The following is a 22318-nucleotide window of genomic DNA, read 5'->3' as shown; positions in this document are numbered from 1 at the left end:
CATATTAAGCCTAATCTTTTAATTAATGTGTTTAGAATGATCAAGACAAATCTGGCAATACTCTCGTACTAACATTCCTTCTTTCCTCGGACTAGATGAGATATTTCTAAATCTCAATTTCCAAATATACTTAAAATAATAATTTGTTATTTAAATAATTTATCAAGAGATAATATATCTCAGCGAATAATAAATGACTTGTACAATAGTTCAGCATTATTTTTCAAAATTAAGAACAAAATTATCCAGTTTCTTAGCAGTCCAGATTTTGCCCACGTCTGTAAAGTACAAAGCAAAATGAAAAGTTGGCTATAATGCTTGTGGAGAGAGCCAAGCCAGACAGTTTGGGTCAAAAAGTAAAATTTTTACCCAATGCTTTAATATTAGAAGTTATTCACAGCTGCAGATAATTTTACTCTACAAGTTCTAAGAATATGGTGCTGACTAGGGCCTTGTCCTAATTACATAGCTGGGCCGCCTGTTGACCAGCTTTTCAGGCTTATTTCCAAATTTCCATTTCACCTTGTGCTGGCACCAAAAAATATTTCAGTAAAATAAATCCATTTGAGTGAACAAATCTCCATTCTATTGACTAGTACTAGATTGTGTAAAAGCCTCGGTGGGCTGTGACTTTGATAGTTAAACCAAAGTGTTCAAATTTGGGGTCAAGAACGCTTGGATCTTTGGGACGGTATCATGGGAGAAGAATTGGATTCTGCTCCTCATTACCTTTGATTGCGTACTTTGTTACATTAATCTGTAAGCCTGGAAATGTGTAGAGCAGAAACAATAAAAATAAAACAACTGCAGGGTGAAACAATAATTCTAAAATGTTACAAAGCAGAAGAGACCTATTTACCTTAAGAGGCTCTGGCCAGACATTTAAGAACTAGGCATCTTGAGAATTCTTTTTACCAAATGATATGTGTGTTTATATGTTTATATCTCATAGTAACAACTCATAGTATGTGGAAATGTAAATTTCCTCCTTTTTTATGAACAAGCTCATAGAGTGCTCTTTTTTTTTGAACAAGCTCAACTTACAGGTGACCTAAATTTCAACCCCTACTTTCCCTGATGAAAAAGGTTCTTACTTCTCCCAATTCAAGATCAGTCACTTCCAAGTTGAAAACAGACTCTGTGGGTAGATAGCCAAGTGTATCCATGGCAAGAAGTCTCCAGAGCCCCAAAACCCATGGCTCCCCTGACACCACCCCCTCATTCTGCACAGCAAGGGGTCCCATGAACCCCGTTCACAAGGTCACAAGCATTAAAAAAAATCAATTCAAGATTTCTCTAAACCTCCTTCTCCTTTCCTTTTTACAGGAGTTATCTAAATCCCAGGGAGAAAGAGGTAAGAAGAGGCAATCAGGTAAAGGACATGTGATTTGCATTCACCCTGAATGGAGGGATGGGCTCCTAATCCCATCGGCTCCTTTGTGCCTGACATGCTACATCCCTGATGATTTTAGGTGTTTAGAAGTGGTATCTGCCATGGGCGTCAATAGCGCCCTACGGTGCTCATCTTGGTGTGTCATACACTCTGCATTTTCTCATTTCAACTCAAGGTCTCTTCTAAGAACTTCTCCTCTTTACAGGGCTTGGGAATTCTTGGCTACTCTGAGCACACTACCTTGGGGTACATCAGATTCTACGAAGCTGTCTTCAAGCCTATTTGCCTAAACACCATCCATCAGCCATCTGTAATTTAAACAGATTTTATTTTTGCCCCTTGCCATCTGGAAAGCCAGGCACACAACTGCTAATCTGCAAATACCCCAAATATGTCATCTGCCCCATGCTGAGGCTTTCTTAACCTACTGGCATGGACACCAATCTGGGTCTGCTCAGAACCATCCCTTCCAGCCCACTGACTATGCTTTACTTCTGTGGTGCAGCAGCAACTTCGGAGGCATGAATGATTTCTCGTGTGCTTCTGTGACTGTCACAGAAAGGGCTTTCCCTCTGTAGCCGCTGCAGCGCATACTAGGCACAATTACTCATGGGCCAAACCTGAGCCCAACCCCAGAGGGGATGCCAGCCCTGCCAATTTGCATCTTGAAGCAGAGCCTCGCCGAGACCAGCTGACCCTCAGCAGACAGAGATGCACAAGCAATGAACACTCACGGTCGTGTGCTACTGAGATGTTGTGTTTGTTATACAAACTGATACCATTTGGAATGGACAATTTTGAGTATTTTTGTCCAAGAGCAGAGATTTAAAAGCAAAATAAAATTGAGGAAATCATAATCTTTTAATAAGGGATTTCTTCCTTTTTGATGAAAACATCAGTCACTCAAAGGCATCTTCAGAAGAGCACTCTATGGTCAACTGGTTCCATCTTCCATGAAATGCAGAAATATTCTTTTTAAAGTTATAGGCAAGGTTCCTATGGTCTCTGGTCTCAAATCCTAGTCCAAACTAGCCCTGGTTCTCACCTAGACTAATGCAGTAGCCTCTAAACCTACCTTCCAGCACCTACTCCTGGGACGTCTACCCCTTTCTAGTCTGTTCCTCGTGCTGCCATGTTCAATGCAAATATGACAATATTGCTCCATGCTTAAAATACTTCAGGGCTTCCCCATTTGCTTTAGGACAAAGACCAAACTTTACAACATGTCCTACAAGGACCAGCATCATCTGGTCGCAAGCTACTTCTCCAGCCTCTGTCCCTGATCTCCGCTATGCTCGTATATTCCAGCCACACCAATTCCTGTTAGCGCCTGGAACACATGACTCTTGTTGACTCACAGTCGTCACTTACCACGAGCCTTAGTTTTCTTGCCAATTGTCTAGTGAGTTCCTAGATCCCATCCTGTGAGTCTGCACTCCCGAGCCAACCCTTAGGCTGGGTTCTGGTGAAACCAAGTCTGAGACAAAAGTTTGTGTGCAGTTAGGGTATCTGGGGATGATTCCAGGAAGAGTAGAGAGAGTGAAAGGCAGAAAATGGAAAATTGGGTGTGCTATGGACTAAACTGTGTCCTTCTAAACTCATATACTGAAACCCCACCCCCTAACGCAGTAACATTTGGAGATAGAGCCTCTGGAGGCGATCAGATGTGGGGGAGGTCATGAGGGCGGGGCCCGTGTGATGGTATTAGCGCTCTTACAAGAGGCGTCAGGGAACGGGCTTCCTCTCTCTCTCTCCGCCACGTGGGGAACACAGGGAAAAGGCAGCCTCTGCAAGCAGGAGGACGGCCCTCACTGGGGAGCCGGTCAGCCCACACGTTTACCTTGGACTTCCCAACCTCCAGAACCGTGAGAAATAAATTCTTTTTGTTGAAACCACCCAGTCTACAGTACTTTATTATGGCAACCCAAGTTGACTAATACAGGGTGTTGTGAAATTTTTATTATTGAAAACATGGTTGGTTTTTAATAATACATTTATCACTATTTTCTTCTTGGTTGGAGATTTTTATGAGAAGAAATTCTACTCTTCTGGGTAGATATGTTATCTATCTACTAAAAGTTTTTTTAGTTTGGCTTTTTATATGCATCCCTGTACTCTGCCTGGAATTTTTTAAAGATGTGAGGTAAGAGTTCAATTTTATTTTTTTTCCCATATGGGTATTCCACTCACTATGGGGTTACCCCCCAAAATTCATTTACATTTGCTCCATAATAATCTAGTATAAGGTAAGATCTACCAGGTTGTTCTCTTGCTTATAAACCTCCAATGGTTTCCCATTACTTATCAAACAAAGTCAAAGCTCTTTGGCATTCACGTAAAGTCAGAGACGCAGTTGCACCATATTCCTCCACTGATAGTTTAAATTGCATATTGATGATATTGGCAAACCACAAAAAGATTCAGAAAAATGTCAATTTCCAAAAATAAGTGCTTATTTAAGTACCACAGTTTTTACTTTGATTTATTCTTAAAATGCAGGCAACTATAACAATAACTTGAAATTTCAAGTTTAATTCTTGACTCAATAGAGACAATTTTAAAAGTGCTTGCTTATATGCTATAAATGATTTCTTTTACTAAAATATATCTTGTGGAAGAGCAAACGTGGATACACTTATGATTAACTTTATTTATGTTGAAGTTCTGATTGTAAACAACCCTTACAGCTATTAAATAACTATTATGTTATTATTTGCAAATCATATATTATGATGAAAATGAGTTTTTCAGAGAACTACTATGATGTTTAAGTACTTCACCAACATTGTGAGTGCAACTCAATGCCACTGAATTGTACCCTTTAAAATGGTTAAAATGGTGAAAAATGTAATGGTGTGTATTTTCCTACAGTAAAAATTATATTGTGCCCCTTGGCCTGTTCTTTAATTCTTCTGTAAATGCTGCTGTTATGGTTTCTTTTAATACTCTTTTCTTCTAGAACTACAATTAGTCATTACTCCAGGTTTTCTATCTCCTAGCTTCTCTTTCAGGTTTTTCCATCTTCCTATGCTCTTTGCCACATTCTGGGTCATGTATACATGGTTCTGAATTCACTAATCCTTTTTCCAACTGTGTCTAATCCGCTACTTAATCTGTTAATCTTTCATTTCAATAGTTACTTAATATCTTCATTTCTAAAAGTTCCATTTGTGTTCTTTCTCAACTTTCATGTTCTAATTCATTGTACATTTTTAACTGTATCCTTTATTACTTCAAAATGTTATACATATTTTTTCATAGTCTGTATTTGACAGTTCTGACACCTAGAGTTCTTGCGCAATTAAATGTTGTTTCTTGTTACTGTTGAACACATGACTTGGCATCTCATTACCCTTTCAGAGCCAAGCTCTTTTCAATTCTTTTGGCTTACATCAAGGACCCCACCCACTGGGCTGGGGGTGAACCTGCAAACTGTAAATGTAATGTGTGTGTATGTGTGTATATGTGCTTTTCCAGCACTTGTATACCCACTATGGACTAAAAAAATAAGAAAAAGGAATTCTGTTAGTAAGGAAGGAGAAGAGAATTGTCTCTGCCATGTATTCCTGAAAAAACCCATGCTACTTAAGAGGTCGGAGCGTCTGTCTATGCTTTCCAGCCATCTGGAATATCACTCTCGACGTTCTTCATAGGGGCAGTTCCCACTGTTGCCTCCCAAGCCCACCACAGGCGTGTCCTCCAAAAAGCCTTTCTTGACACTCCCTCACTAAACTATAGATCCCTGAATGCAAACGCAGTCTTTTTCCTCCAGATTCACAGCCCCTTAGTGTTTGCTGAAGAAAAGACTGACTAAACCGAAAATCTACAAAGTTGAGAAAATGAGTTATCCATGAGGGTATTTGATAACTGTGCTACGTATGTCCCCTCTCCCTCCCCGCATCTCCATTTACTTGCTCTGGGCCCCAGGAGGCTGACATTTATGGACTACATCACACTTACTTGCTCCCTGGCTTCCTGCTGGGTGCACTTAGTGAGGGGCCAGAGTCCAGGATGGGAGGCAGGAGTGTTTATTTCTTGTTTGCTCCTGGTGGAGTCAGCACGTCTTAGCTTCATGCCCTTCCACCTCAGCCCACAGTGCTTCCCGTGAAGTCCTCTCCACTCAGCTATTTTCCGCTGGGTTCTGTGTAATTCCTCCTTTTCTCCTCCTGAACAATGAGTGGGAATGCCGCTCACCACGGCTAGTTCCAGGACCGTGCATTCTCTCTTGCCGGGTGCACTGTATCTTGCCAAAGCCTTTGCAAATATCCCCGTTAAACTCTTCTTGAACAATCCAGTTTGAAGACTGCTGGTGCTTGATGTAAAAAAAATGTGACCCTGCAGACTTGATCATGAGCAGGGAAAAAAGCTAGTCACCTTATGAAAGATAATATGATTCAGAATAAATTTTAGAGCATAGTATACAAAATTTTCTAACATATGTTCAGAATAACATGGACAAACCTGGAGGACACAATGTTAAGTGAAATAAGCCAGTCACAGAAAGACAAATACTGCATGACCCCACTCACATGAGGTATCTGAGAGAGTCAGACTGGTAAGAGCAAAAAACAGAATGGCAGTTTCCAGAGGATGGGGGGTGGGAGAAATGAGAATTGTTCAATGGCTATAAAGCTTCAGTTATGAAGATGAGCAGGTTCTAGAGGTCTGCTGTGTAACACGGTCCCTAGAGTTCACAATGTGGTCCTGCACACTTTAAATGTTTGTGAAAGGGACAAAACTCATGTAAGTGTTCTTACCACCAAAAAAGGGATGGGGACACACCAGGAAACTCTGAAATGTCGGATATATCTACTACTTTAAGTGAGGTTATGGTATCTTAGGTGTTTGCATATGTCCGAACTCATTAAAGTGTATACATTAAATATGTTCAGCTCTCTGTACATCAATGATTCCTCAGTAAAGCTATTAAAACTGATCCAAATTATCTGAAGTTTACCTTTGAAGCAGAATCAAATGTAACAGTAATTGCTTTTTTTGAAAAAAGATGAAAACCTTCTAATGGTATAGAATCTGTGGGCTAAAGAGAAAAAAAAATAAGCAGCTAATTTAAAGGCTAATAATCATAGGACTGGAATATAAAACCAAACTCTCAGGAGAATTTCAGAAATGAATTTTTGCCTGGAGAGATAAAAGTTTCAAGACTGTATTTTTCTTAAGATCAAAGAAGTGACTGAGCTATCACTAGTTCTAAATCCATACTGTCACTGTTCCTCAGAAATTCTAAGACTAGGGACTCTGCCATTCCTTTATGCAATCTCAGGATGGTTTGCATTAGAAAATAATTGTATCATGTTGGAAACAAATTATTTAAGATTCCTTTATGAGAAAAAGTTAATAAATCTTCCGAGAGCCCTTTGAAATTTCTTTTTGATAGAATAGGCTTCCCAGCTGAAAACACTTAAAGTGTCTTTTTAGTAATTTCCAAATGTTTTATCACCTCCTCAGGTGATGAATTGTATTCAGAAGTAGTTAAAACAAGGATAACTCTAAGGACCCAGAAATTATGCAAGTTTGGTTCTTTTGAAAGATGCTTTTAATGTGATAGTAATATACTGAGAAATTGGTTTCTAAGCCTACATATGGAGTCTATTTTTAAGAATTAGGACAAGATGTTGTACATTGTATATATATATTTTTAATTTACTCTAAGTTAGTAAAAACATTAAAAGTTCACTCTGTCCTCTCTTAGATCATTAAGTGCCTAATATGAATACAGAAGTATCATCTTGACAACTTAAGGAAACCCAATAAATGGCACCCTTCATCCCTGAGTTCTCAACATAATAAAAATTAGACTAGGAATAAGGCCTTTGGAGGACAAAACATCATCTTTATTATTTTAAAAGTGAGTGGCAGGCGATAGTACACAGCAGACTTAGTCTTAGTTGCAGAGTAGGCTACACCAGCATGTGCTCTCCTGACAAGACTTGGGCCCCCCAGCTTAGGACGCAGTCAGAGGAGCTGAGAACACTCTCTGTGGTTTACCTGGTTCCCAAAGAAGAAAGAGGAGGCTCCAGGCTGAGCCCACAGAGCCCATTTCTTTTTCTCAAACTTCCAGCAAGTACATCACCCCCTTCCACCTCGGAGGGAGTGACTGAGGGGGCAGGAGGACCGGGAGTGTGGCAGCAAAGTCCCTTCTCCCGGCTCCAAAAGTGGGGGTGCAGGGCTGTCCCTACATTGCTCAGCTTCCCATTCTTTTAGCCCACTGGGCCACCACCTGGTTAGTCAGGCTGTGGCTACTCTTCTGGATAAAGGAAACCCAACTCCAGTCAGGATGTGCCGCGTCAGCCCCAATTCGGCCAATACCAGCTACTGCTCCTGTGCACACACTTCCAGCTCCAAGCAGTGGTCAGAGCTGCTGCACAGCTAATCACTCGAAACACAGTGGAATACAGTGATTTTTTTCACGCTTAGAAATGACACAGTGTGGATGTTTTGCCTGTGCTCCATCTTCTCTGGGGCCTTGGCCAGGCAAGTCAGCAGCTGGGAGTAACTGGAGGCAGAGGATCCCCTGGTGGCATCTTCAAGCATATGTCTGGTGAGGGACACTAGGCTGCTGAAGCTGTTGGATGGGACCCTGGCTGGGCCACTGCCCAGAGCGCTGCACACAGCCACTCCACGTGGTCTGGAGGCCTCAGTGTGGTAGGACACAGCAGCTCATGGCTCCAGAACAAGTGTCCAGAGAGAACCGATGCAGGCTGCATTAGACACTTCACTTCTGCTGCATGCCGCTATTTGCAAGTGAGCCACTAAAAGGGCCCACATTCAAGAGGAGGGAATATAAGCCTCCAGCTCTGAGAGGAGTGTGAAAAGATTTCCAGGCATGTTTCACAGCCTTCACAGTCCAACAGTTGTCTCATAAGGATCTGAAATTAGTAGAAGATATTAACTCCAAGACAAGTCTGCCAACACCTCTGTCCTATCCTAGCCAAACTGGGTCCAGTTAAGGAATTCAGCAGAGCATATCAGAAGATTTTCAATGAAATTAAAGGACAATAATAAGATATTCCAACAGCAAGATGCATAAAGGTACTCTAAAAATAAAATTCCAACAATATAAAAATGTACCATAGGGTGAATATAGTTTCTCATCTAAAAAACTCCCAGGAAGAAACTAAATGCAAATACTAAAAGTTTTCAAGTTCAAAGATTTCAAATTCAAATAATTAAAATCCAAAATAAAATTTCATGCACTTGCAAGGTGAAAGTACAAAGATTAATTCCTCCCCAATTTCTTTTTCTGCTCAGTCTCAGCTCAAAAGGCTCTTAATAATTGATTGGATTTGAGGTTCTTTCAGTAGCAGCAAACTGGGGACTTGCTCCCTGAAAGGACTGACGTTCCTTCAGGCTTCAAAAGCTGGATTAATTCAATCTTGTCTTCCATCAGCTTCTGAAGTTCAGGCTTCTGGAAGGACACAGCTCCACACAGCTTACTCATACGAAGCTCTTACTTGAAGACAAAGGATATGATCCACTCAGAGAAGGAGAATGGAGCCAGTGAGACACTGAGGCTTTGAGAGACGTCCAGGCGCCAACTCCCAGGGCACTTATTCCCACACTGAAATGCTCTCTGCAGGAAACCACCAATATGGGTGCAATAAGTCCAGGCTTCTGGAAAGCTCAAGGTAGGAGTTCCAAGAAAGATTTAGATATACTTCTGATCACATGACCAGGCCAGGTTGTCTGACCCACTGTGCCAGTTGAAAATTATAAGCAAACAGACTGGCCCTAAGGGGCAGAATTTAAACAGCATGTTATAGAGTCTATCACCCTTATCTAAATATCCATGCATTTCCCAGAAATAGTTAGAGCTACCACTGACCAGCTATAAATGTCTTTAATCCTATAGTCTCTCTTTTAAAGAGTTCAAAGATTATCATTACACTGTCCCTAAACCCAGCAAATTTAGAAAACAAGTACTCTATAACCCCTAAAGCAGTTAAGTAGGCAAACTTTGTCCATATCACCTAATACTTAAGGATGCCAAAGATCATGGCAGAAGCACAGTGGCACTGAGGGAAGAAAGGAGGTGGAGAAAAATCACTGCTTTCAGCTCTACCAGAACACCCACCAGTCTGTGGTGGTGGGCCATGACTGATACCTTACACGCCCCGCAAGGAGAAATTAGCTATTAAGAAGTTAAATCTGCCTTTAAGTTTACCTTATATCCAAGTATAAATCACTTCTGTCAGAGTGGCATATGGGATTTAATTGTCTGTTATGGGTATCTGTTATGGAATTGTATGCCAAAAAGATATGCTTAAGTCTGAACCCCTGGAATCTGTGAATATGACCCTATTTGGAAACAGTCTTTGCAAGGGTAATTAAGATGCAAGTTAAGATGAGGTTGTAAGGATTAGGGGGCCCTTTAACCCAACATGACTGGTGTCCTCTAAGGAAAGAAGAGGTGGACGCACAGGGAGAATGCCCTCTGAGGATGGAGGCAGGGATCTGAGTGACGCATCCATCAGCCACAGGATGCCGAGGACGGCCAGCCGTCACAAGAGGGTAGGAAAGAGACAAGAAACAGGTTTCCCACAGCGCCGCAGGAGCCAACCCTGCAAGGGTTCCCTGTGGTTTACCTGGCACCCTGCAAGGCACCGTGACGCTGCTTTTCCAGCCTCTGGACGGAGAGGCAGCCAGCGCCCATCACCGAGGCCCTCTGCTGGGGCCCCTTCCTGCCAGCAGCCCTCAGAAATGAACATGCAGCCTGACTGCGCTGTCTCATCTCTCCTGGCTGACGGCTTTACACCCCACTCCCCCGCCTTTCCCTCCTGTCCTCTCTCTGGGGAAGAAGGAGAGGATGCTCGGGTGCTCACCCCAGGGCACCAGCAGGCCCTTCGAACCACCTGCGGGAACCCTCCCTCAGCAGCACCCAGAAACCACATCAGCATTTCCAAGCCCGCTGCCTCTCCCCACTGATTTTGGACTTTCTATGGAGTCACCCTGCTTTCATCAAAAAGGTTCATTTTGTGAATAATAAACATTTTTGTACTTTCTGTGAGTATGATGTCGTCACCCTTAACTTCTGGACCAAATTTTGGATAGGGCTCTTCTCTCTTTCTTCAGGATGGCCGGAAAGAGAACATATCCGCCTTATCACAAAGTTCAGACATTTGCAACAACGGCACTTCTATGCTGAGTCTTATTTGCAGCGCAATCTTATCCTGCTCATCTGATTCAAAACCTCTTCATTCCCACATCCCCTCAGAGACCCGGGTTTGTTAGGCCAGGATTGCACTGGACCTGGGTTCTGTTCGGTGACTCAGGCATTGGGTTCGGGTTCTCTCGTGAGAAAGAAATGTAATCCTTGGCTCAATCATGCCTGCCCAGGAAGAGCAGCTCCCTGGCTCAGCCCATGGATTTTGCTAAAGCTGGCTTGACCCCCTGGGTCTAAGTTACAGCATGGGGGCCAGTTCTGCAGCAGAGGCTGTCCTGGTCCCACTCCTCCTCCTCCTACGGCTTTCCCAGAACATGTAGCCAACCAGACTCCTGGAGAATCCAAGGCTGCACTGAGGGAACTTAACGTGAGATTCAAGTGCAAGTGAGCGGACTAGAGACTGCAGTGAATACTTTGCTGGAGGCCCAGATGCTCTTCCTGCCAGATCCACCCATCCTCCAGCCAGCAAACACCCAGATGGCACCTGCTCCTAAGAGTAGCCCTAAGCCAGAGAGGAGCCACTGCCCCTCCCAGGCTGCTCTGCCCAGCTCTCTGAGGGCAGACTGCGGCCAAGAACCGACTGAAGTTGGGGGTACAGACATTGACTCCTTCGCCTCAAGATGGCCAACTTTTGTGCAGTTGACCCTCTACACCTGTGCTGTTGAATATTGTAGCCACCACCTATATGTGGCTATTGAATACTTGAAATAAGCTAATGCTCTTTACACAGTGGACTTCAAAGACTTAGTATGAAATAAACAATGTAGGATATCTCACCAATATGTTAATACTGATACATGCAGACTTGACCATATGCTGGGTAAACTGGTTTAAACAAAATGTGTTTAAATCATTTTCTTTTTACCTTTTCAAATGTGGCTACTAGACAGTTTAAAGTTAGATATGTGGCATGCAATAGACTTAATGCATTTTTTCTGTAGGATCAGTCTGCGCCTAGTCTACAGCTGCGACAGCATCCTTGCTGATGTGGATTCCTTGGTCCGGGCCCCGAGAACACTGCCTCACTGAACTGCTGAAACAGAATGCCACGTCAGGCTCAGGCTCTGCTACGAAGCAAACTAAAACATCTGGTGTTTTGTGCAAGTTTTCTCTTCAATGCTCTATAAATAACCAAATATGATGTAAATTATCAAAATAAAAACATATGAAAAAAATACAGTGTAAATATAATAACTAGTACTATGGCATCAAGATCAGGTTCAATAAGAACAATCTGCTTAACTCACAACATTAGGACCCAATACTAAGTGATATATGCCTGGTGCAATGACATTAATACTGGCTTTGATCAGAATACTAGAAGAACACAATTTAAGTCATACAGGTCTTAGGTTAGTGCATACTCAGTTAATGTTAATTTACTCTCAAGTTAAGAGATCTTTGTGTTTTACAGATGCTATCCTGGGCTCAGTATTTATGATTATCATCACTGCTATTGATGAGCAAATAAAAATTCACACTTTTTTAAAAATGTAAGGATAAGATGTGATGAAGATTCAACTTTTGATTAAATGTAAGACCTTTTCAAAAATCGCACCCACTGGGGAGTTTTGTATCTTTGGTAGGACAGCCTTTAGAACTCTTACTCCAAATACTTCTTTAAAAAACTTTTTTTTTAATCCTGAAAATTCTCATCCAATTCAACTCTATTATACACTGATAAAATATTGTTTTGGCATAAAAGGACATAGTAGCTGGCAAAAAAGGGCTGTTAGAAAAAGCGTATCTGGTCACTGAAGAGCTGATCTCAGGAGAAAAGTGATTTAAACAAGTAATGACGCGAACGAGCCTGCCTGCGTAACTTCATCTCGCCACAGGAGGTCGCTCCAACATAAGCTTCTCAGGATGGAATAACGGATAAAATCGGAAGAAAAACTTGGCAGAAGAAGTGTTCAAAAGTCAGAACTATTGCGAGCAACATCCTACAACAGCAGGTGTTTCTAATCGGTGAATTTATACTGAATCTCACATCTCACTTATCAAAAAAAAAACAACTTTTGTTGGAATGTCTGGGACGGGTGGCCATGTGCAGCTTGGTTCTGCCACCTCGTAAGCAAGTATCCCCAGCTCAGGGAAGCCGGGGTGTGTCTGAGTACTCGGACTTCCTTACTAGATCTGCCTTCGTGCCGAACAAGATACACAAAAACAGAACAAAACAAGAACACCTACACCTGGAAATACTACCACAGAAATTTAAAAACATCAAAAACACGGAGAAATTTATAAAGCTGAGAATGAGTTTGAGCAGATCATCTCAAAAGAACAAGAATCGGGATATCAGATATCATAACAAAAATGGACATAAGGAAATAAAAAGTAGTATGGTTTTTAGTATTTAAGGGAAAGAACTTCAGATATAAAATTATATACTCAATCAAATGTCCTTTTAAATATGTTATTGTAATAAAAATATATTTCAACAATATAAGGCTTCAGAAAATCTCCTACATAAACAAGTCCTGTATAAACATACAGGAAGGACTACTCAGACGAGTTGCTGCAAGGGGCATGTGAAGGACGACCTCAGGATCTCGAGCACTGAGTGGTCTAAAAAAACCAAATGCCAAATAAATTCAAAAGAAAGAATATCTGTAAACACAGTTCTAAATTCTAGAAAATACCAGCAGGTTGGAGAGGAAGAAGATAACTACTCATACCTTTCATGCACACTGTCTTTGTCCTACCAAGTTGTTCAAAATAAGATGAAAAATGTCTAGAGAATGGTAACTAAAACAATCAAGTGTTTCTTTCAGAAAAGGCACTTAAATGGCTGTGATCTTTGGCCTGAAAAAAATACCTTGAAAAGGCTGACATTTATAAAACCCGAGTGGTATATAGGGGGAAATCATTGAGAATACTGAATTAGGAGGCATTACCTTAAATTTGAAATAGACTTAATCGTGACATTTGAGTCACTACACATAAAACCCTTGGCATTTATGGAGTCGTATTTGTGGCTCAAATATACACAATACATAGAATTTCTCCCCAGGCAAGGGGATGGCAGTAATCTCTTGCTACTGTCATCCTGTGGCATTCAAGACATACTGCATCTGCTGACTGTAAAACTTTGGACTTTAAAATAACACCCTGCTGTTTTGGCTTATCTCCTCACCGCAGAGGCAGTACCCTTGTGTAATAAACACATTTAATAAACACTTCTCTAGCTGTTTGTCTTTTCGGAGCAAAGTGTCTCCAGTCATCCTGAGCCTCTTTAAAAGCTCTGAAGCCAAATTCCCTGGGGACAGCTAACTATTCTTTTCTCTTCTTCCCAAGAGGAGAGGTTTACTTTTGCTACTATAGCAACCATAGCAAACAGCTCTTTCTCTGACTTTTTAAGCTTCTTAGTAGTGTGGGGTTTTTTTGCAAAGATACTCTGATAGCTTTCAGCTCTTTCAAAATCTTGTATCAGAGCTTGGCTTTGTCCATCATAAATCTTTATTATAAATAAAGCATGGGCTTCATTACTTCTCCATTTGCACGTGTATCTATAACCTCAACTGGGAAGCGCAGCAACGCAGCACGACAAGGATCAAATGAGTCAGGTGCTGGGACCTAACTCTCTGATGCTGAGACATGGTTCTGGCAGATGTCACCATTCTTATTACCAACAAAGCTTCCAATGTAAAGGTCCTTCTAGGCTGACAGAAACAATCTTAGCTCTTATGAGGGAAATGTCACAGAGTGGAAGTAGTGAACACATGCCATCAATGTAAGGGTCCTTTTTAATAACTGAACTTCCAGAGGAGGTTGGTTGACAGGACCTCTTAGGTAAGTTCTCATTTCACACAAGGTACTGGTAGTTTATTCCCTAAGTTGCAGTTTACTTAGCTACAAAGAGTTACCAATCGATAACAGTTGAAGTTGATATGAGAGAGTTATATAGTAACATATGTGATGTACCTGGCATGAGGTATGTGAAGTTTCAACAAATGCAAGTTTACTTTGCTTCAAGAGTATGAGGATTTATTCGGCAAAGCCAAATTATGAAGAACTAGGTCCCTAGGTCATCAGTAGTTTGAACAAGATAGTCTCAACAAAATGACAAATCTTTATATTTAATTGAGAAATATTTTCAATTCCTTTCAAAGACCTTCTTGAAGCTTCCTAACTATGACTCAGTGTTCAGCTTTCCTCTCTCCTGGTGTCACAGTCCCTCCTCTGCCTGCTCCCGGTAGACACAGGTAATTCTCAAAGGCACTTAAACCACCATATTTGTAATTCTGTTGTATGAAGGAACCTACGTGTGATGCATGGTCCTACCCTCTACTTTATTTTTTCATGTGTTTCTTTTCAGTAAAGCACTGATTTTTCCTTCTGAGTCTGTGGTCTTTATCTTCCAGGAAAAAGACAGAGTATGTAAGGGATATGTTCATTGGCGCCTTACTTCCAAACATATCTCATCATTTCCCTGCCGCTCTCTGGGGCTGACCTGGCTGGCTTCGGCTCCACTCCTGAGCTGTTTCAGTTCAGAAAGACTTGTGAATTCACATGAGGCTCATCAACTGAGTCTAGCTTCTGCAGAACCTTTTCCCATCTCCTACATCTCTACGGAGTGTTCCATGTAAATCTGATGTCTTTCCTTTGTCCCCAGGTTCTCAGTCCAAGGACCACCAACCTTGTTCCACTGATGTTAAACTATTCTAACTATTACGGTCCCTGGTCTGTAAACTTGTAATTGGCATGGCAGGAATGACTCAAAGTCAATTTTCTGTCCCTGTTTCTGTGAGTCATGATATCCTAAAACATTTAAGAGAAAACTGGAAAATTTCAGTTCTATGCAGATGTTATCTGTGGGCAGGTGAGAATTACAAAAGTAAGATAATCAGGAGACATTCCTTTGAATGCCCTCAAGAAATGCCAATCACCCATTTAGGGGTGTAAGACCTCAAGTATGATTACTATTCCTGAGCCCTTTGTGGAGTTACCTTAGAAATACTAGAAATACTTAAAATATACAAAGTACTCACATAAAAGCCTGTACTCTAGTAAACTCTGGCCCACATGGAAGAGGTTCAAAATTCCTCCCCTGACGCAGTATATTAATTGAAACTAACTCTTCCACTCTCTGAACTTTAATGTTTGAGTAACTGAACATATATCAAAATTGATAAAGTTCTTCAGAATCATCTCTGAATACTAAAGTCAGAGGATTGAGAATTTATTTATTTGAAAGAAAAATAGCAGGAAATATTTAGTAGATACTCAAACTTAAATCTGGAAAACTATAAACTGTTCTCCTTGGATATGAGATGTGATCAGTTTCATTAAAAAAAAAAATTACTTCCTCCAAAGAGTTTGAACTACATTGATTCATATAATTTACTTAACTTTTACTAGAGTAGAAGTGGCATTCAGAGATTTTAGTCTTAGGAACGATTGTCAGTTTGAATAGCTTCCTTCCAAATTTGACAATTGATAATATATACCTGATTAACGTGATGTAATTATATAACAGATACGTATTTCCATATATATATGTACCTAACATATGTGTAATATATATATGCAGTAAGTAAAATAGTTTATGCCTCTGTCCACTGAAATGACCTAGAGGCAATGACATCTCAGATGGAACCAGATTAACATGTAAATGTAAAGTCCAGGTTACAGTTTCTACAGTTTTCCATGAAAAGGAACCAGGTTTTTTTTGAATAACTGATTCCAAGTCTGAGGAAGGAAGGTATAAGAGAAGGCAGAATTTCCTTACCAGGAGCTGAGGTTTTATTCAAGGTTTAGTGGAATCAGATCAAAAGACATAGGAACCAAATTATGGTTTTCACTGTGACAATATGAGCATAAAAAATGGAGTAATAATTGTGGTTAATTAAAATATATTAAATCCATTAAAGTCCTGCATCAATGATACACAAAAAGATAAATATTAATTTAAATATACTAAAGAAGGTCAAGAGAGAGAATATATTCCTACTGGATCTTATTACTCAGTCCTTTTGGTATTATTGACACATTTATCACATTAAAGTGACCGATACAGAATCTTTTAAGTATTAAATACATCATTTAATAGACATTTTCTGACTCAGGGGAATGGCCTTATAAGTAGGACATCTAGTCAGATAAAGATAAAGATATATATCCACTATCAAATTGCTAATCATTAAAATCAGTACAATTTACATGCTTTTAAGAATATGATGAGTACAAGATTGCATTATGTTCAAAAGTCTTTAAAACTCAAGGGAATATTTATAGGACCAAATGTTCTAATTAGCTGTTTATCTTAGATGGAGGTGCGGACTTCTACGAGCAGACAGAATTAGCACGTGAGTGAGGCACTCCTCTCTTGAAATTATGAAAAAATTGGCATGACTAAAAATAGGGTTCATAGTGTTTCTTCAGGATCACAGAAAAGAAACTAAGTTATTCTCCTAGGCTAACTCTGGAGAACTGAATAACCTAATTAACTGGAATATTAACTGACTTCCATAATTGGGTTAGCACCTTTCAACCCTAGGGAGATTTAAAAGTAAATATAGATATTTCTATGAAAAAAATACAGCATTAATGTTTTGCATTCTTATATTTGTAATAAGACAATCGGATTTATTATAACAATAGCCTGGAATCTGATCTGAAATATGTAATGAAGAAATTTATTTAAAACAATCTGACATTTAATATTTAGTATAAAATATATGAGACACTAAGGTGGACTGTATTCATAAAATATAAATTTTACTCACATCAACAGTGTGTGATAATTCTCAGTGTTCACACCCACATACAAAATGAAAGTCAAATGGTCTGTTTTCATTACCCCATTTATTGGTATCTTTTTAGTTCATTTAAATAATATTTATAATCCAATGGTTGTCACAAACCCTTAGTTTATTAAAGGCAGGTCTTATTCTGAATTTAACAAGGCAGAGCATCTATACATATTGTTTGATATTTGTGTTTCTCTTATGTAAAATGCCTATTCATATGTTTTGCTCATAGCTTTGTTATATACTTTATATTTTCTTAATTGATTTTTTAAATTAATCCTTTTTGAGTTATGTTTGTTGCACATAACATTCCAGCTCTGTTGCTTATCTTTTCACTTTACTTTCTCTATAGCCTCTTTCAACAAATGTGTCAATATTTTCCTTCTGACTGTAATTTTTGTGTTTAAGAAATTATTTTCCACACCAAAAAGCAAAGATATTCTCAGATATTCTTCTAAATATCTTAACATTTTGCTTGTTCATTGGTCTTCTTCCTCACTGGAATTGATTTTTGTCAATGTATGATTTGGATCCAAATTGTTTCATCTTATGGTTATTAAATTGTCTCCTTGCAATTTGTTCTTTTCTCTAGTTTTCTACAATGTGATCTCTGTCAAATGTCAAGTTTGCACTAATGCATGAATCTGTTTCTGAGTTGTCTCTCCTACGCCATTTGTCTATCTCTGTGCCAATACTGTATCATTCTCATTATTATGGCTTTAAGTATTAACTTCCAGCAGGATAAGGTCTCTCACCTTTTTCTACATGGAATGTCTGGATATACTTGGACATTTGCTCTTGTATATAAACTTTCAAGTCAGTGTGTCAAAGTCCTCAAAAAACTTGAAATTTTCAACATCATGTCATTGAGGCTATAAATAATCAAGGAGATAACAGAAAACTGTGTGATGTTGAGTTTCCCATCCACTAAACATTTTATTTCCCCACTTATTGTATCTCCTTTAGTTTATTTAAGTAATGTTTATAATCCAAATGGCTGTCACACACTGTTAGTTTATTATAAGGTGCCATTTTTTTCAATAATATTAACGATGTATTTTTTAAATGTATGCTCAGGTTTCCAATCAAATATGAACTTTTTCCAGGTTACTGGGGCCCAACAGTATCCTTAAGTGGAGAATATTTCTCCAAAAACCAAATAGACCTGTTAGGCTTTAGGATGCTTGTCTAGTTCAGTCTGTGAGGCAGGGAGCAAGAACATTTTATTCCTAGTGGTATGTAGTATGTCACAAAACACTCCAGCTCAAGTGATCCTCCCAAATTTTACAGTCTGTTCAAGGTCCTAAATTTTTTCAGGACTCATTAATCATCCTCAACTAGTCATGTGATTTACGATCAGAGTGAAGTCGCTTTAGCTTGATTCTCAGTTTCACAAGTAATCACATCATCAATGCAGTGCACTAAAACATTGCACCATTGTCTCACACTAGGTCTGCCTCAGTAGCTTGTGACAATGTACAGGGAAGTTCAAATATCCTTGGGGCCAATGTCCACCGGAAACCACCCCACACTAATGAACACTTGTTGACTCTCCGTACCCTACCTAGCAACAAATACTGAAAAGAGGCATTAGCCAGGTCAACTATAGCTTGTTGAAATAATCTGTTTAGTAGCTGAATAGTCTGAACCCTATTGGGACCTGCTTAAGCTATTAGGGTTACTGTTTAATGGAGCCCCTAGAGTCCATAGTCAGGCTCCAAGCCATCAGCCTTTCTCACTGACAATGCCAAGTTACTGCAGAGTGAGTGCATGGGCATTAACATACCTGCATCTGACATGTTCTTAATTGGGGCAGTAATTTTTGTGGCCATAGGCATATGACAGTGTTTCAAATTAACTATTTGAGTAGGCTTAGGTAACTCTAAAAGCTCCCATTATTCACTTCCAATAGTAATGGATCTGGGACATATCTACAAGTTATTTCTTTTTCTTATTTTACTCAGTAGAGGGAGGAATGTTTAGCCAATCATTACATCCACACCAATTATACATTCTGGTAAAGGAGACATCCCCACAGTACACTTTTTTAAATCATGGATTTCAACTTTTAATGAGACTTTAATTTTTATTCCTTTTACAGTAGCATCTCCCTGTTCCCCTAAATTAATTCTATCACCCCTAAGGGTCTCATTAGGAGCCTGAGCAGTGCTCCTGTATCCATTTGACCTGAAAGAGCTTCTTATCCATCCCCAGGCCATCTCACCCACACATCTGGAAAGGCCTGACTTTTGCATCACACTCTTGCTCCACTGCCTCCTGTGGCAGGAACAGTTCCAAAGATGTCCTCTCAAGATTCAAATACCCTGCTTATTCAGCCAAAAACGAATCCAGGCACTGTTCTGAAGGGACTTTGCAGATGGAATGAAGGTTATTAACAGGGGCTTAAAGGTAAGGATTCCGGATTATCCAAGTGGACCCAGGGTGAGCCCTTAAAAACAGAGAAGGAAGAAAGAAGAGGCAGGGCTGCAGCAGAAGGGAGAGTTAGATCCGAGGCATGGACTCGGTCCACTCCCGCTGCCTAGGACAAAGGCCATGGTCAGGGAACGGTAAGTTCCCTTCCTCTCTCGAGAAGCTGAGAAGAACTCCCAGCCACCAGCCAGCAAGGAAATGGGGCCACAGTCCTACAACTACCTGGAAATGAGTTTTACTAGCAAACTGGATGAGCTTGGATACAAGTTTTTCCCCAGAGACTTCTGACATCTTGATTTTCGCAGTGTGGGATCCGAGGCAGAGAAACCGGTTTGGCCTACTGGACTTCTAATCCAGAGAACTGTGCAATAGTAAGTTTCTGTTTTTTCAAGCTGTAGTAATAAAAAACTGGTATTGCCCTAGTATAAAAGGTGGGTGTTTTGGAACTTGGTGCTGTAGGCTCATGAGAACCTTTTTCCACCTGAAATTCCTCTAATCTTAGATTAACACAAGCATATATGCTTTAGTATTTTTATATCTTGGGAAGTTTGAGGAGAGGCAGTCGTGTCTTCTTGGCTTCTCATAAAATTCTATCAAAGTTTTCATGAGTACTCTGACAATTTCCTCCTTTTTTAATGTCATTTTAAATTAACCATCTACAGACTTCCCCACCACTAAGTCCTGAGTTCTTGCCCTTTTCTTGTTTGTAAACCCTTTCCTTTCTTTTGTAAAATCCTAATCTTTGTATTATCTTGAAGTCTCCTAGGAGGAAGATGGGATAAAAGATCCAAAACTGCCTCTTTTACGTTCTTTGAGGTGCAAAATAGGGTGGCCCCAGTGCTGGGGTTCCTTTTATCAAGACCTGGGGGAGGGGCATCCCATGGGGAGCTTATTTTGTCACACAGCTGGTCCGACAGCTGGCAGCAGCAGAGGACACTGACATTTAAATGACAAGGGAGAGTCAGAGCAAGGACTCTTCTCTAGGATGAATGTCCCCTGTCTTTAGTCACTCTAGCTAGCAAGGACTTCCCCTTGAACTATCCCACAAAGACAGCAGCCAAAGGAGGATCGAGGATGCCTGCAAATACCCCTCTCCACTCAGCAGTACTCAAAGCCAGAGACACTGCTACTTGGTCTACAACTCAGGAGCCATTTTAACAGGGTCATCTTCACATGCTTGTAACAATCTACAAAATGCGTCCATCATGTTCCTGAGTTACCCCTTACTTCGCTGGTTTCCTGCCCTCCATCAACTTGCCCACTAGAGTTACCTCCTAATCGCAGTGGGTCTCACAGGCCCAGGAGACCCTCAGAAGTTAGAATGCCCAAGCTCCTTTGGCTGGAGCTCCATGTGCTGGCCGGAGAAGATGAAGCTCAGTCCAAGGGGATTCTGAGCATCCACTTTTGCTAATGTTGAAAGCAGCAACTAGGAACTGTTTTAGCCACCTGCTATCAGTTTGCACTTCTGATTTTGCTGGTTCCTGGCCTTCAGGTTCTATAATTTCTAGTTTGCAATGGAAAGTCTTGTCAGCAACTGATTTCAAAGCTTGTGTTACTTCAAACCAAGACTACCTTGGCAATCACTTCTGAATCAATAGTTCATTTTCATCCCCTTTATCAGAATCATCTTTTTCTTTGTAAACAATGCCTAAGACATATTTTTAGTAAAGAATGAGTCAGAAGCCTTCCAAGAAATCCCACCTCTAATGACAACTGTACTAAAACTAATGCTAAGGAAGACTGTTAGGACTCCAAATAACAATACGTATAAATCTATAATTTATTAGAGGAGCGGATACAATATAACAACAGTCTTGAAGTAAGGGTTTAGTTCACTGTCATAGGCTTCCTGAAGCAAAGAGCCCGGGGAGATCTGGTTCAAGCTTCTCTCTTCCACAGGGTCATGGTTGTTAAGCATTTTTTCCCTTGAATGAAGAACTACATGTACATAAAACACCTTAGAACTAGGTGTTCCTTGGGAGCCCAAGAAGCTGGCTGAATTTTAAAATATTTTGCTGGTCACATATGCATATTCCTGATACAAAATCAGCCTCAACGTAGAGTTCTCTCAAGAAAACTGGATGCAAATCATAAATCTCTTAACAATAAATATGCTGACAAACCACCCCAAAACTTGTTGAACACATTGTTAGAAAAGCAACATTATTAATTAGTATTTTTCAGGTACTGGTATCAGAGGTCAGTGCCATGCAGGAACTTTGGTAAAGGCTTAATTAATCTCAGGACTGCTGAAAATTAACCTGCACAGAACATCATGTTGAAGAGCTGTGCTTCCTTTTCTAGTTTACTATTAAGATTGGAGGGTCGATATGCACCAAATTCTTTTACTGTATTAACTAAAATGATTAAATATTTTTCATTTTTTATATGTTACTGTGTGGAAAATTTACAGTAATTTTTCTCCCTAATGTTAAATGTTTGCTTTTCTGGGGAAAACCCCAATTTTATCTTTGTTGGTGCATGGCTAGATCTGGTATGATAATATTTTATTTGGAATTTTTTTCCATTTTTTGTTCATGGATGAATTGACCTATATAACTC

At 40.1% G+C, this 22318-nt stretch overlaps 1 protein-coding gene across 4 annotated transcripts in view; it reads right to left on the bottom strand.

Annotated features, from left to right (window-relative positions):
• Positions 1 to 22318, bottom strand: part of CCDC102B (coiled-coil domain containing 102B) — a 289345-nt gene that overhangs the window by 263366 nt on the left and 3661 nt on the right. The window lies entirely within an intron of this gene.

The sequence above is a fragment of the Manis pentadactyla genome, chromosome 6, assembly GCF_030020395.1.
Source record: "Manis pentadactyla isolate mManPen7 chromosome 6, mManPen7.hap1, whole genome shotgun sequence".
In the NCBI taxonomy this organism is placed as follows: domain Eukaryota; kingdom Metazoa; phylum Chordata; class Mammalia; order Pholidota; family Manidae; genus Manis; species Manis pentadactyla.
Note: the sequence above shows the minus strand (reverse complement) of the source record. Positions and strands in the feature narration are given on the sequence as shown.